Genomic DNA, 15,100 nt, shown 5'->3' on the forward strand with positions numbered 1-15,100 from the left:
GCCACTTACCTAAGGGAGAGAGACAGGGAGAGAGACAGGGAGAGAGAGAGAGAGACAGGTCAATCATTCACGTCTGTAATAGAAGATTTAAGCAAACAGAAAGCGTAATCTGCCTGCCTGTAATGTTTACATCTGCCTGTTTGGGTATTTATCTATCTGCGACTGACTGTCTGTCTGTCTGTCTGTCTGTCTGTCTGTCTGTCTGTCTGTCTGTCTGTCTGTCTGTCTGTCTGTCTGTCTGTCTGAGGTCAACCTCGGTCTCTTGCTGGGACTCTGCCAGCTGTCTCCACGGCAACCGGATACACGAGCCACAAATAGCACTCCAAGCAGAGTATCCCTTCGCTGTGCTGGGGCCATATCAAACCACATCACACCCCTGCACATTTCACATCCCTCCACAGCGACACATAGATCTCGTTAAGGAACGGGAGAAACTCGCCTTGTGTAGGTTTGGACTCTCCTTTGCCATAATTGATGGTATTTATTTATTTATATTAATTACAAAATCGACATTTTAGTGTCATTCAGGTCTTCCAGATGTCCCAGTAAGGGTTTTTATTTGGTAACTGATTTATCATTTAAGTGATTGATTAAGCAAAAACACCAAACACGATGAGGATTTTTTTTCTTTTAAGAGTTTTATTTGGTTGTAAATTAAATTGTATTTTTTGACGGTTGGATAAGAGCAATAAGCAATTTGAAGACTCTGGTCCCTGAAAAATTGTGATGGACTTTTTTCTTTTGTTTGTTTACTTTCATACTTTTTAAAAATGACATTTAAAATGTAAATTAGTTTTAGAAAACTGAGCCTACATCTATGTATTTTCCACATTTATTTTAACGTGTGAAGAAAACCTTTACTCAGCTTATGACTTTAAGTCATCAAGTCAGCAAATATACAGTCATTTCTACATACTTAAACAGTGGTTTATATATTGTTTATTTATTTGAATCCCGCTTTGCTGTTACCAGATCAACAGCTTCTCATCCTGGGATCCACACGCAAGAACAGTTCATTCACAGGCTGATAAAAAACCAAAACTGCATGAAAAACAAACATAATATGAGCAGAACCTTTTTGGTTCAGCGCTCAAGATTCAGCTCTCGACCCCCCGGTTAGGAATCACTGACAGGGATTGTAAAGTGAATTTAGATCTACATAGAGCTGCAGCAATAAATCAATTAGCCCATCAAAATAAAATCAATCTGCAGCCTGGTTGCAGCCTCTCAAAAGTGAAGATTTGTCGCTTTTTTGTGTCTTAAATGACAGTAGAGTGAATATATCTGGGCTTTGGATTCTTTAGTGAATATCTAAATAAATCATCTTGATCTGTAGGAAATGTTTACAGCTATTTTTCACTATCTTATACATATCAATAATGAAAATAATCATCAGATGCAGCCCCAGACGTAGGCTCCGTATTAAATACTCATGGAGGCTAAACAAGTAATGGTTATTTGATGTTTTACAACCACAGCCCTTTCTCTAATAAAAAAATGATGCTAGTTTCATAACTAGTAATCATGTCTGCTGGGCCCCCTCATAACTACGGTAGTATATTTTTATTTTTAGCCCCGTAACAAGACGACACCACATTCAATACATTTTTCAGGCGCAACAACAGCGTAGAAGTGCCAGTGATCACTCGCGTAATGAGCAAACATCAAAAATCCTCCTTTGGGGTGATCTGAAATTACACTGGATTGGAAATTACACTTTGATCTGGTCGTCTTTGGAGGACAAATCCTAATATGTCCATCACACTCTTCTCGTCTGTGTGGTGCGTATGTGTGCGTCTTGAAACTGCTCTCTAATCCATGTGGAATGATAACCCTCCCTGACATTATAAAGGTTAATTAGACATGAACTTTCCATTATAGATACTGATAGCTCGTCCTAATCCGTGTATTCACACACACACACACACACAGAGCATGCATTTTCCATACAGACACACGCACGCACACACACACACACACACACACACACACACACACACACACAGAGCATACTCGAGCTCAACAGGAAGCAGCCACTTCAGGACGGGTATCCTGACCTAACTCTGGTGGGCATGCTCAGTAGTGCTATGCAAAGGACCCCAGTGATGACACCTTGGCAGGCTGTCATGGCAACACATCAAGTAGCAGGCATGAGGCCACTGGCAGGAGACGGAGGGAGGAGGGTGAGGCGTAACGGATGGAGGGGAGTAGTGGGAGGTTAAAAAATTAAAAGAGGAATGAGGAATGGGCGAGTGAGAAGGAAAACGGATGCACCGGTGATGAGAAAAAAGATAAAAGAGATGGTAAAATGGCAGGCGAGGGAGGCGAGAGGGTGATGAAGGAGGGAGTAAGGAGGACAAAAAAGCAGCTAATGATCTTCTAAGCTAGGATATCAGGTCTCCAGTTGTCCACCTACATCTCTTTCTCCATCCATTAGGGATTGGCACGAGTAATAGATTAATCAATTACTAACTGAACCTGATCCCTATTCCATTTTTTTCCCTTTATCTATAGATAATGAGCGGCCAAAATGGCTTTTAAAATACGTTTCTCTGGAAACTATGTTGTATTATATTTGAGGACTAGACAACTGCATGTACACTGGGGATGGGTCATGATTTTCAAATATACTAACAGTCGGTAAGTATAAAAAAAAAAATCAAATAGTTTCGTCTTGTTTTAAAAATATATTTTCCCTTGTTTGCTCAGGAACAGTAGCGAAAAAAGCCTGATCCAGTTTTTTTTCTTTGAAGAATCTTTGAGTTAAAAAAAAAGTAAAAAAGAAAATAATCATGCAACCAAGACGAGAGTTACAATCAATCAATCAATCAATAATACATTATTAATGCGTCAATACTTGACCATCCTGCAACCGGACATTAACTATACAGCCTACGACACGAGCTGGGTTAGCTACGCTCTTATCCCGGCTCTCTCTCCTCAGTCGGAAGATGTTGTGGGCAGCGATCGATTTTCAGCAATAAAAGGAAAAAAATAACAGATAAAAACAAAGATGTAGTGAAGTTTGAAGGATGTTCGCACAGCTCACAGTGACTATCCAATAGTATTTTTGCTTAAAATGCACATCCCTACTTTATAGTGCGTCTATTAGAGGTAATCAGGCCTAAGTGTTCAGGAAGCCTCTTCCAATTTAAGGAAGTTCTGATCGTAACATCTTTTACTGCCACAGAGGAAATAAATAAATACAGCAGAAACACACCAGGGTCCAAATCATCTGTTAAACAGCCAAGAATTAATGGAGCTCATAAAGATTTGAGAGTGAAAAACACTAACTGCTAAGTGTGACTGACATATAAGTTACAGTCATGTCAGGATGACATGATATTCGGGATATTTCAGTAAGTTGATTACTTGAGCTGTCTGTCTTCATGTTCGGTTCTTTATTGTCAAAATTATGCAGGAGAAATACAAAAAGTCTAAAGCACCATCAAAACATGAGCAGAAAGGAAAAAGGTGAACAGAGTTTAGGGTTCAGGGTTAACTCTCCTTCAAGTCAGAGCAGTCCCTGCCAACAACACACCAATAAGATGAAAAATACTAGTTTTTGTATAGATTTTATATATATATATATCTTTGTATAGATACCATTTTCTATTCCATAGACCAGAGGTTCCAAACCTTTTTGGCACCACCTTCCCAGCACCAAACAGCAGACAGACCAAACAGACACCAGACTGGGCGGAAAGTGGAGCATTTAGCCACTAAAGAACCAGGTATTTGCCTCAGTGGCTGGTTAAGCCCAAAGCCGAGCTACAAGGAGAATAAATCAACTGGATTTACACAACAAGGTGGAATTTACACAGACGCCACTCTGACATTAATATTATCAGTGGTCATGAAAATATAAGTGTATACAGTCACTTCAGAAAAGTGTTGGCATCCATTTTTGCTTTAACTGTGTAATCAAACCAATTCTTTTATTGTACATGTGTGCTGTTTTTGTGCTGATTAAACCTTGTGAATGCAGCTTGTTCTGTTTGTTAAGAGGATGCTGTTCATATGGTACACCAAACAGGCAGATTCTGTGTGTGTGTGTGTGTGTGTGTGTGTGTGTGTGTGTGTGTGAGTCTGCTCTGTGTGTGTGTGTGTGTGTGTGTGTGTGTGTGTGTGTGTGTGTGTGTGTGTGTGTGTGTGTGTGTGTCTGCTCTGTGTGTGTGTGCTACTTGCACCTTTAGCTGTAGTCGTGTAACATGACATGACTGATGATGGCACCATTAACTGTAAGCATTCTCCGCTGGTAGCTCGCACACAAACACACACAAACACACATGCAGACAACGATGACGTGCATCTCAGTGTGTGTGAGGAACAGTCTGGGTATTTCCAGCAGGCGACCTGCCAGTACTCTCCATGTTCTGGTCTAGAAACCCCTCTGCTTACTGCCTTTCCTCATCCTCCTCACATCATTACAGCACTTGCCCCTCGTCCTCTCTTACTTTATCTGGTCATTTGTACCGTGATGCCCGGGGGCTGATCACCCTTACAGCAGCATCCGACTGACGCATGTTGAGTTGGGTGGGAGCGCATTTAACAAAACAAACACAACTGAGCAAAAATAGAAGCAGGTTCAAAGACGTCACAATTTACAGTTTACTCCTCAAACATATGACCTATAGCTGTACGTCCACATTCCTCCCCTCTTTGTCTGTCCTCTCTACTGTAACGGAAGTAAAAAATTAGCAGCAATCAGCTTCTCAAAATCCAGAGAGAACAAAGAGGAAGAGGCAAGAGAGGAAGCAGAGAAAGACTGGGAGGGGAGGAGGCGACGTTTGGACGTGGAGAAACAAGAGAGAGACAAAGGATGAGATGGAAAGAGAGACGACAACACACACAAAAAAAGAAAGAGAGAAAATAAACATGAATGGAGACAGAGCAGCCATTTGAGGGAAGAGAGGAGAGGAACAGGAAGACAAGCTGAGGGAAAGACTGAATGATGTACAGTGACAAATATGAAGGGAAATAGATGGATGTTTCCCCTGAAACGATTACATCACCTTCTGCACACTCCTGTTGCCATGGCTACAGAGTCACATTAGCCTAATCATACTACCGTCTGACACCTTTACTTTGCCTTCATCCGAGCTCCGTCCCTGAACTCCAGGCTCTCTACATTTTTCTGTGTCAGACTTGCCTCCTCCTGTCATTTTATCTGAATGAAAGGTGGAGTGTTTTTTGACAGCAGCTCCAGTGTAAGACCGTTTCAAAGATATGAATCAAATGCACTTTTGGAGACTGAGCTTGAAGCTAATTAGCTCCACCGGACACAAATCACAGAGAGGCCGATGTTGTAATGCACAGACTGGCCACGTTTTTCTGTTTTCATAAAATCAGCAGTTTTCAAAGAATTAATATTTGTCAGGTTGCCTAAAACACAAATCAATGCTAATGTTGCTCCGTTACTCCTGGAGGTTTAAACTGGAGACTCTTTTCCAACACATAACAGCTTTATAAGGTGTTTATTTCATTGTGTTTGCAGCCTATTTTGCTTCCCCCAAGTGGCAAAAAAAACCCAAATCAAATCAATGTATGCAGCATTAAATTAAAGCCTGTGAATGTGCAAATAAAGCAAAAAATAGCAAAAAGTCTGAACATAACATACAACATATTTCTTTTATCTACTTTCCTATCCTGTGTATCACCTTGCGGCTGCTTGGGGAGGAAATCAAGACCCCCAATTAGGGATCTACTTCCATAGGACCCCTGCTGAGAAGAAATTAATTTGAGTAGAGAGACTGTACAGTATTGCTGGTGCAGGTATTCAGTGATCTATAGCTGATGCTCTGCCAGCCGTTCTGCAAACCAAGGCTCCTTCTGAGACTGCCGCTGCTTAGTCAGTCACTCTAACATTAAGCTAATTCACCGGCTATATGGCGTTTCTGCACATTTTACATTTCACTACACTCCTTGACACAAAGTAATACTATAGGAAGCTTACTGTCAGCAATAACCTCATTCAGAAATGGGGCGTTATTGCATTTATATCTGCTACACTGGCTCCACACATCAAGTAAAGCTCAAAACTGAAGCTGTATGTTTGTTTTTAATATACTGAAATGAGCCTTGGGAATAGACTATAAAAATGATTACTGGCTCAATATATTCACCACTGTACAGAAACATACTCTTACTTTTCCATAAACTGATATAACTTCACCTCTTTTAGCCCTGAATGAAATCACAAACTGTAAAACCAAAGTAAGTAAGAAATTATCATATGAAAACAGTAACAGTGAAAAAAGGGTTTGCTTGTAGTGATTGAACCTACAGATCATCTGCCCTTGGCTTTGTGGAGCTTTATGGTCAGTTTCAGCTCACTGTTTAGCTGCCTGGCCTACACAGCTTTAGTGTTTTGGTTCACTCAGCATCCTTTTTGGCTGCAGCAGGCATCTGTTTTCAGTGAAAAAACTCAGTGGACGCTACCTGTTAAGCAGCAAACAGCAGACAGACACAGTTAAGAACCAGATGGTGAAAACAGTGGAGCATTTAGCAGCTAACGAGCCAGATATTTCCCTCAGGAGTAGGTAGAGACCAAAACCAGAGCTAAAAGAGAGAAAATATTGGACTTTGACATTCATAACGTGGCCAGAAACACAAATATTATTGGTTTTGTATATATAGGTCTGAAAAGTCTAACAACCATTGGACATTGGGCTCTTAGTGTTGCTGTACTTGTTTCAGTATAGTTCAACATGGGGGGCCTATAAAACCAAGTAATTAAAACACGGCAGACCTTAAATTGATCTGCAGATCAGGACTAAAACAGGAATAAATGTCAGATTTTAAAAGGATTATAAGATCTATGTAATTGCAAATGGTTGTTGTATGGATATCCTCTCTGGTGGAGGATTAGGAGTTGATTAAAGCACAGATCTTAAAGAGAAAAAAAATAATGTCTGCAGTCCTGGGTCCCATTCAACTGCTGAGAAAGGCAAACACAGCAATGTACATTTGGAGCTGAATCATCTGAGTCCAGGCCAGTAAGTGGTACCATCTCACTTTGTTTCTCTCTCTCCCTCCTCTCAACACTTTTATCTTATCATCTCCAATGAACTCCTCTTTGTCTCTATATGTGTGTGAGTGAGAGAGAGAGAGAGAGAGGGGGGAGGGGAGGGGAGAGGAGGGGGGTAAAAAGGGAGGCCTGTACATTGAGGAAACCATGCTAACAGAGCTTCATCCTGTTCCTGTGAAGTGTGAGAAATAGAGCCAAGTGCAGCATTCTGCTCCACGGCTGCCTCAGCAAAAACACAATATGTTGGCTCTAAAGGACCACGCTGGCAGGAGCTCTCACCCCAAAGAATATCAGCAGCTTCATTATACAGCATGCTGCTTATAAGGCTAGAATATCTACCAGGACAATAAATAAAAGGGGGTCAAAGTGACTGCATGATAAATGAATGCTGAGCCTGCGCCTCCTTTACTGAGGAAGTTTTCTTTCTACATGTGAATTTTGCTCATCTCTTCTTCAAAATTCAGAATTTTCTTTTTTTCTAATCACATTTTGTGCGTGGGCTTCTTCGGGGATTCAAGGACACTCAGTTGACTCAGCAGGCTAAACTACAAACTATACTCTCACAATGTCACAATGTAGAGTGCTTGAATGAAGCTCTTGACCTTTGATGTGCATTATTCCAGCTACTGTAACCTTTTCAACACAGAAGAGTCCTTCATTATTAACATCATCTTTTGAAAAGGTAGCACATGGTAAGCTGGTATTTAGACTGAAGGGCCATTTTGTTACCACTCCATTATTACTACAAGTCACTGCCTTCTCTTCGAAAGCGTTTGAAAGCTACGTGTGAGGAACTCTTTAACACACAAGTCAATTAACTTCTTCTATTACAGTCCTAATGCCACAGAAACTTTCTACCAAGTTTATTAATGTGTCGTGGCCCAGTAGAAGACCTAAAGGGTGTCGACTTTGGTGAAACCCCTGGGGAAACTGGGAAAGTAGCCATTCACAAGCGCAACACCAAAACTATTAAATGTCCCATATTATGCAAAATGTACTTTTTACTGTATTTTCAGCATAAATGTGTGTCCCATGTAGCTACAGATTGCAGGATTGGAGGAGAACAGCGTTCTGACTCAGGCCGAATAAATACATAAATAAAGTTACTTTCTTATTAACGCTAATTGAAATGACAAAAAGTCTACAAACTTCCCCGGTGGCTGCGGTGCCCCCTGGTGCTGCTGAATGGTCGCCTGTTTTCACTCAAGTGGTGCATCAAGGCAGGGGTGTTACTTGAGGATAACACTGCTGATTTTCTGAGCAGGCCAGCAGAATTTTAGACCGGGCATCTCATCAGTTAATGTTACACTTTGCAGCCAACACTTCCTGCTCTCAGAGAAGGGCCTGCAATATGGCACCCATAGTACAACCTGGCCAAATTCTATCAATGGCTCGTTATAGTGCATGAGGAGTTATCAGATGTCCCTGCCGATGTCTGTCAGGAATGATGAAGCATACAGCCAGCTCTCTGCTCGCAAAATGCAGTGCAACGGGCATTCCAACTGGGATTACATACTGGTGTAAAGTAACCTGTCTGACTCCACCCTGCACCGCCCTCTGGAGTAGGAGGAAACTCAGTCCAAGGTGGAAATACTCTCATGTTGCCTGGAACCGCCACAGTGCACGAACAAGCACGGGGGTTCAACAGCAGGTTTACTAAGACTAAGTCTTATTTTGTTTATATACTTAGCACCAGTCAGTGCTCTACTGTGTTTTGCAAGAGAAGTTTTTAAATATTAGGGGGTTTCTGACGTTATGATCTCTATGGTTATGTTAAAAGGGATAATTTGGGTTATTTAAGAATAAAAGTCCAGCCACACCAGCATTTACTTGAGTGAAATTTAAGATGAAAATTCATTTTCAGTGGATTGGTGGACGGTGGATTATGAGGGGTTCTCTCAAGATCTGACAACACGTCATTGGAAAAACTTCTCTTCTAGTGTAACCTTCAAGGGATAGTTCAGATTTTTTGTTGTATTTGTTGTATTTCTTTGTCAAAATGACAAAGAAGCTGTTTTTTTTTACTATGTAAAAACTGCTATAATTGGAAGCCATTGTAATTAGGATGAGTCCAGACTGACCACTGCCCCAGTTCCTACAAGAAGGGGAGTCTCTGAGCATAAAACTGAGCATAGTTCATGTTGAGAGTGCATTTATGAGGAGAATTAATGACTACAGGTACATTGGTCACTTAGGTACAGTACAGAGCAACCAATAAAGATTCTACTGTATTGATCAGAACTGTATAATTTCATCTTGCAGCGGCCTTTTTTCTTACTCTGCACTTTGGATAAATCAGATTACCAGTGTGCTGAAGCTACCACTTCATGCCTATTGAAAGCATTGACAGTATTGACATTGGAGAGGGTGTGGGTTGAAAATGACTGAACGTGGGCAGTCATGTTACATAAGCAATAGTCCACTTCTCTTACTAAAACAGCACAAAAACACTGATACATCATGCATATATGTGCTGCTCACCTCCCTCTAACAGATGAGATGTTTTATTGAAGTTGAGCTGCCATTATTAGAGGCCAGAGAGCCGCTTCTGTTACCTGGTTACTACAGTAAAACAGTTTATTCTACAGAACAATTATACTGATCATATTACATTCAAGATTTAGATTTTGATTAGGAGTACAAATGGGTATTCTGCAGCTGTCAAAATAAGTTTTTCATTTTCAGACAAACAGGCTGAACAGAACAGATTGAACAGACTTTTTTGGCATTTGGGTGCCATCTACACCTCCACACTCTCTTGAGGTATTTCTCAGTACAAGTGGCTTGCCTGAAAGGATCCCCTGTCTCCGTCTTCCTGTTTCCCTCCTCGGTTACAAGACTCAACCGGACGAGCTTTGAGTTACAAAGTAAGAATGTAAAATGCATACCAGGCCTGTGCATATGTGTGTACGTTGGACACACACACACCACGCGCAGCAGGGCGTGACAGCACATATCGGTTTTCATCCTCCTTGACGCGAGTTCATGCAGTTCAATCAAAGACACGTTCACTGTGAATGTGTTAGTGTTGGGCTGTATGCAATTTCTCTACCTGATGACTAACTTCCACAGCCCGGCACTGGTCCTCTCGCTTCCTCCCTCTCCCAGCGGGGCTTCGGTTGTCATAGTTACATCCATTAACACACCTGCTAAGCTCTGAGGTCTCCCATGTCTCCCTCTCTTCTTCCTCCCTCCCTCACAGAAGGCCGCTGGCAAGTAACAACAGCTACTGTAGCCAGACAAGGAAAGGTTAACAAACAGCCAAATGTTGAGGATGTGTCTCAGTGTGTTTGCATCATGTCGTCATACCAAAACGACAAAGTAGGTCGATTTCCAGCGACCCCCAAAATGACAGATGAGCCTTTTCAGCACCCTTTATTAGACAACCAGCCACACAGCAAGCATTTATCTTAAAAAACGGAACATAACTTTGTGAAACAGTCACTGTTTGGTTAAGTTTAGGCCCATAGACTATAAATAAGAAGTGGATGTGGCTATCTTGGTTTTTTGGCCTCTGATTGGTCTTTTCAGACCCGGAGACAACGTCCACTTCTTTTATACAGTGAATGTTTAAGCCCCCACAGTACCCGGTTAGGGTTGGGAAACAGTTTAAGTTAAAATAAGTTAATACGGAAGTGACGAAAGCAACAAAAGTGACAATAAGTCAACGCTGACTTTTGGTGTCACATGCAACCAAATCTTGTGCTTGACTTCACCCACCCTGGTCCCTCCATCTCTCTCAACTTTGTCGCTTTTTACTGCGTCACCTGACTCCGTCGTTCGCTCTTGTCATGATTAGTACAGCCACTGGAGGTCGCCTACATAAACACGGGGTTGTTCTAACTCCTTGAAAAAAAATGATCACTGCGATTCGATCCGAATCACTTTCGATTTGATGTCAGGCTGTTTGTTTGCCACTCTGAAACATTTTTACATGTAATAAATTAATGATACTTTCAAATTTGCCGGCTTTTCCAATAAGTGAAACAACAGTTATTCAATAGGTTTCACCTTCTGTGACCAAGTCTCAACTTACTGATGGTGGCACTGAGAGTTCGACACACTGCCACTTCAGAAAATACTTCAAACACTTGCATCGAGGTGAGAAAACACAACTAAATACAGAAAACCATGGCAACAACACGCATGTCCCAGCCGTGTCACCTCTCTACAATGTTTGCAGCGCTGCTATTTTTCCTTTTTAATCACAATGTTGTCAAATTGTCTTCCTTAATATCCACTCAGATGAGCCGACCGTTTCAGCATGTCTCCCACTAAATATCTTCACTACTCATATAATTAAACCCACATCCAAGCATTCAGTTGTTCCATTTCATAATGTGTGATTTCACCGGTTACTCATACACATGCGTGTTGTCATCCACATCAGTGTTGTTGTTTTTACTGTGGTTTTATCTCCACAGATACCCAGTGTCCCTAGCAACAGGTGGAGAGTGGAGGCAACACTTATCTTAAAGTAAAAACATGTTTCTCTCCTTTTATAAAGATGATTTTCTGTTCTCCTGATCTCTCTACTTATCTTGTCTGCTCACTCCTTTAATAGCCTTCCTCTATTTTCCTCCTCTTCACTCTCTGCCCACCCTTCTCTTCATCTCTCCCTTCCTGCTTCTTCCCTAAAATAGAGCCATCAAGCTCCTTTTTCGTCTATTTTACTTAAACTCCACACTCTTCTTTTTCATCTGCTTTTGCTATCTTCTCTCCTGTTCTCTCCCTTTTCCGTCCATTACTCCCCGACTGTCTCTTCGCCACAGGATCACGGCGACACAGCAGTCATGTCTAATCAGTCGAGACGCCGTCTCACAACAGAATCGTGAGGTTTTCATTCTAGCTCTCTTTTCTCTCTCTCCACTTCATCATTATATTCTCTCCTTTCCTCCCTTCCTCACCTCCTATCTTCCTTCTCCCTGACTCTCTACACTTTGACATTTTCTTCTCCCCCTTGCCTCTCCTTACTGTAACTCTGCCTCTCCATCTCGTCCTCCCCACCCTTTTTGACTCCTCCCCTACTTTTCTGGTCCTTTCTCTCCGGCTCTCTTCCCCTCTATCTTCTCTGAAGCCCTTATTTGCATAATTCGGGTACAAAAAGAACCATTAATCTCAGCACCAATGTGATACAATCCAATACATACAAATATAAACTCTGAGAGACCTTCCAAAGGACATAGCATCAATATTAAATGATACACTAAATCATATACACTGTATGTTGCCTTCTTTGTCTGCAGGGAGACCTAAAAGCACCTGTTGCGCTAAATAAATAGAGAAGACCGTGGTGTGTGTGTGTGTGTGTATATGTGTGCGCAGGGAGATCATTAAGAACAGCTGACTAAACATAAGGCTGAATCTTATAGAATAAAGGTGCTTCGCCAGCAGCCTTTCTCACAGCAGTAAAGCTCTGCACAGAAACGCACACAAAGGCTACTGTACACACAGGCACAGAGGCACACAACAAAGTGTTTGGGGAAAAAAAAAAAAGAACGATAATCAAATAAATATGCACTCATTTTTTCAGTTCAACTTCAATGACATTTGAAAAGCTCATTTGCACCCTTGACTGTCTTGATTTTTAAGGTCAAAAAATGGTGGAGGTTGTTAGCTATGTTGCACCATCTACTTTTATTTAACTCTCAAATAAACTGTCCCACATAAGAGGAGTTGTCTGAAGACAGTTATAAGACCACATGATGAAAACAGGTAACATCTTTTGGATAAACTGCAACAATTTATTGCTAAGTTAGACTTTGAGCTAAAGGAAGAAGCTAATGTTAACCGTCAGATAGCAAGCTTGTTGGTAGTCATGTGCATTTCAAGCAAAAAAAACTACATACACTGTTAGATGTAACGGGCATAGCTTCGCTACATTATTGTTTTTATTGTTTATTTTATTGAATTTACATGTTTGTATTAAGCACTTGGATTAAAGCTGCCCACGGCATCTTCCAACCACCAAACTAGACGACCTGGTCAAAGCACAGAAGCAGGAGCGGAGAGAGCGTCAGGATAAGAGCTACGATAACACAGCTCGTGCCCACGGCGGCCCCCAGCTAATGTCCAGTCAGGGGAAAGTAGAGTTGATGAAATGGGACTGTAGATGCTGTCTGAGCAACAACACAAATCACAGACTGTTTGTGTCCACATCTTTACAGAGACCTGGCTTCATCTCAGCGCCCCAAATCAACCTACTGCTTCCAACGGGTGCACTACCAGGCGCTGGTAAAAACAAGGAAAAACATATCTTTAAAATAAGATGACAGACACATTAACTTTTTTCGAATCTAACTTAACATTTAAAAATCATGACTCATCCCTATTTGTAAGCTCGGACAGCTTTTTTTTCCTCTTCCAGAGGTCTTTATTGAATGAAATGGTGTAAAATGCTGACAACAAAGTACAATGGGGACGTTAACAGCCCAGAATAGATAACATAGAAAGATGCTTGGAGAGCTATTGTGTTGGAGTACGGTTAGTATGTTCCCAGAAAAATAACAATAAAATTCACTTAGTTAGCCTCTGAGTTACAGGCAAACATTCAGGAGGCTTACGCCTTCCATCGCAAAGCACCTGGCATTGAAAATGCTGCATTCATGGCATCCATGGTTTTGAACGGAGCGTTCAGGTGGTGTGCTGCTATAATGGTGCTCTATCCTGATGAAAACACCCATCATGCATGCACATAAATAAGCTGTCTCGGGGCCAATGTGGCCAACATACTTCAAATAAAGAACAGATTTAGCAGAAAAACACGTTTATACTTCTCAAAGTGAAGTATCGGAGGGGCATTGTTTTGGTTTGGGTACCAAAAGTCAAGTATTGTATTGTATTGTATTGTATTAGCACCGTTATCAAAAAATGTTTAATATTAAAAGAAAATACTGATCTCACTCTCACAATTTACTCCCAAACATATAATCCAAGGAATACTCCTCAATAGTTATCACTTTATAGTCAACAGATGCTCTTTCTGGTTGGGGTGTGTGTTTTGGTGACATAAACAAATGGCCACACACACACACACACACACACACACACACACACACACACACACACACACACACACACACACACACACACACACACACACACACACACACACACACACACACACACACACACACACACACACACACACACACACACACACACACACACACACACACACAGCTCCACCCACTCAGCCATCGTTGAACTATAAATCTAATGTCTTTGCTCAGCACAGGAAAACCAATTTTAATCACTGAACAGGCAGCGAGAAGACATTTTCTGCATCATCATCACGACAAATTATTGCCATGTTGGTTCACTCAGATTGTAATCCTGCAAGATGTTCATCACAGCTGTTACTAAAAAAATACATCTTCTGTTTTGTTTGTTTCCGTGAATTTAGACTGGACGTTATCGGAGCAGCTGAAACAAAAACCTAAGAGAAATATCTGTGTTGATTCACATACAGACTCTTTCGCACTCCTCTACTTGCCTTTCGTCTCCGATTGTGACCTCCCCTCTTTCCTCCCACTTCCACTTTCACCTCCTTCTCTTACTCTCCCACCTTAAACCCTCTGCCTCATCTCTGTCTCATTTGCTCGCGTAATTTCTTTTCACCGATACCCATCCTTACATTTTTGGCTCGGACCTGATCTGTCTCATTTCCTATGCTCTACTCTACTGCTCCACTCTCACTGTGCACATTAGCAGGTTAACAGGTGCTTAACGCCTGCAGTCACACTTTGGGGAGCAAAAAAAAAGGATTTGTATTCGACTTAATAGGAAGAAAAGAAGGATTTTTTTTTTTTAATGAGAGGCAGGAGTGCTTCATAAAAATCACTGGATGTGAAAATGAAAAACACAAATACAACATCACATCACAAACATGTGTCCACTGTATGAGCTAATTCAAGAGGCAACCTATACACAATGTGCATTATAACCAAAAAGTATATTTAGAATGAATAAACTGTCCTTTTCATTGAATGGCTGAAGAACAAAAGAGCCCCTGCTATGCTGTGATAATGCTCCGTCATCAAATCGCCTGTTAATAAAGGCTGAAAGCAA

At 41.3% G+C, this 15,100-nt stretch overlaps 1 protein-coding gene across 1 annotated transcript in view; it reads right to left on the bottom strand.

The window, feature by feature from the left end:
- Positions 1-15,100, bottom strand: part of LOC139219520 (ankyrin-3-like) — a 127,069-nt gene that overhangs the window by 111,596 nt on the left and 373 nt on the right. The window lies entirely within an intron of this gene.

The sequence above is a fragment of the Pempheris klunzingeri genome, chromosome 20 (assembly GCF_042242105.1).
Source record: "Pempheris klunzingeri isolate RE-2024b chromosome 20, fPemKlu1.hap1, whole genome shotgun sequence".
Classification (NCBI taxonomy): domain Eukaryota; kingdom Metazoa; phylum Chordata; class Actinopteri; order Acropomatiformes; family Pempheridae; genus Pempheris; species Pempheris klunzingeri.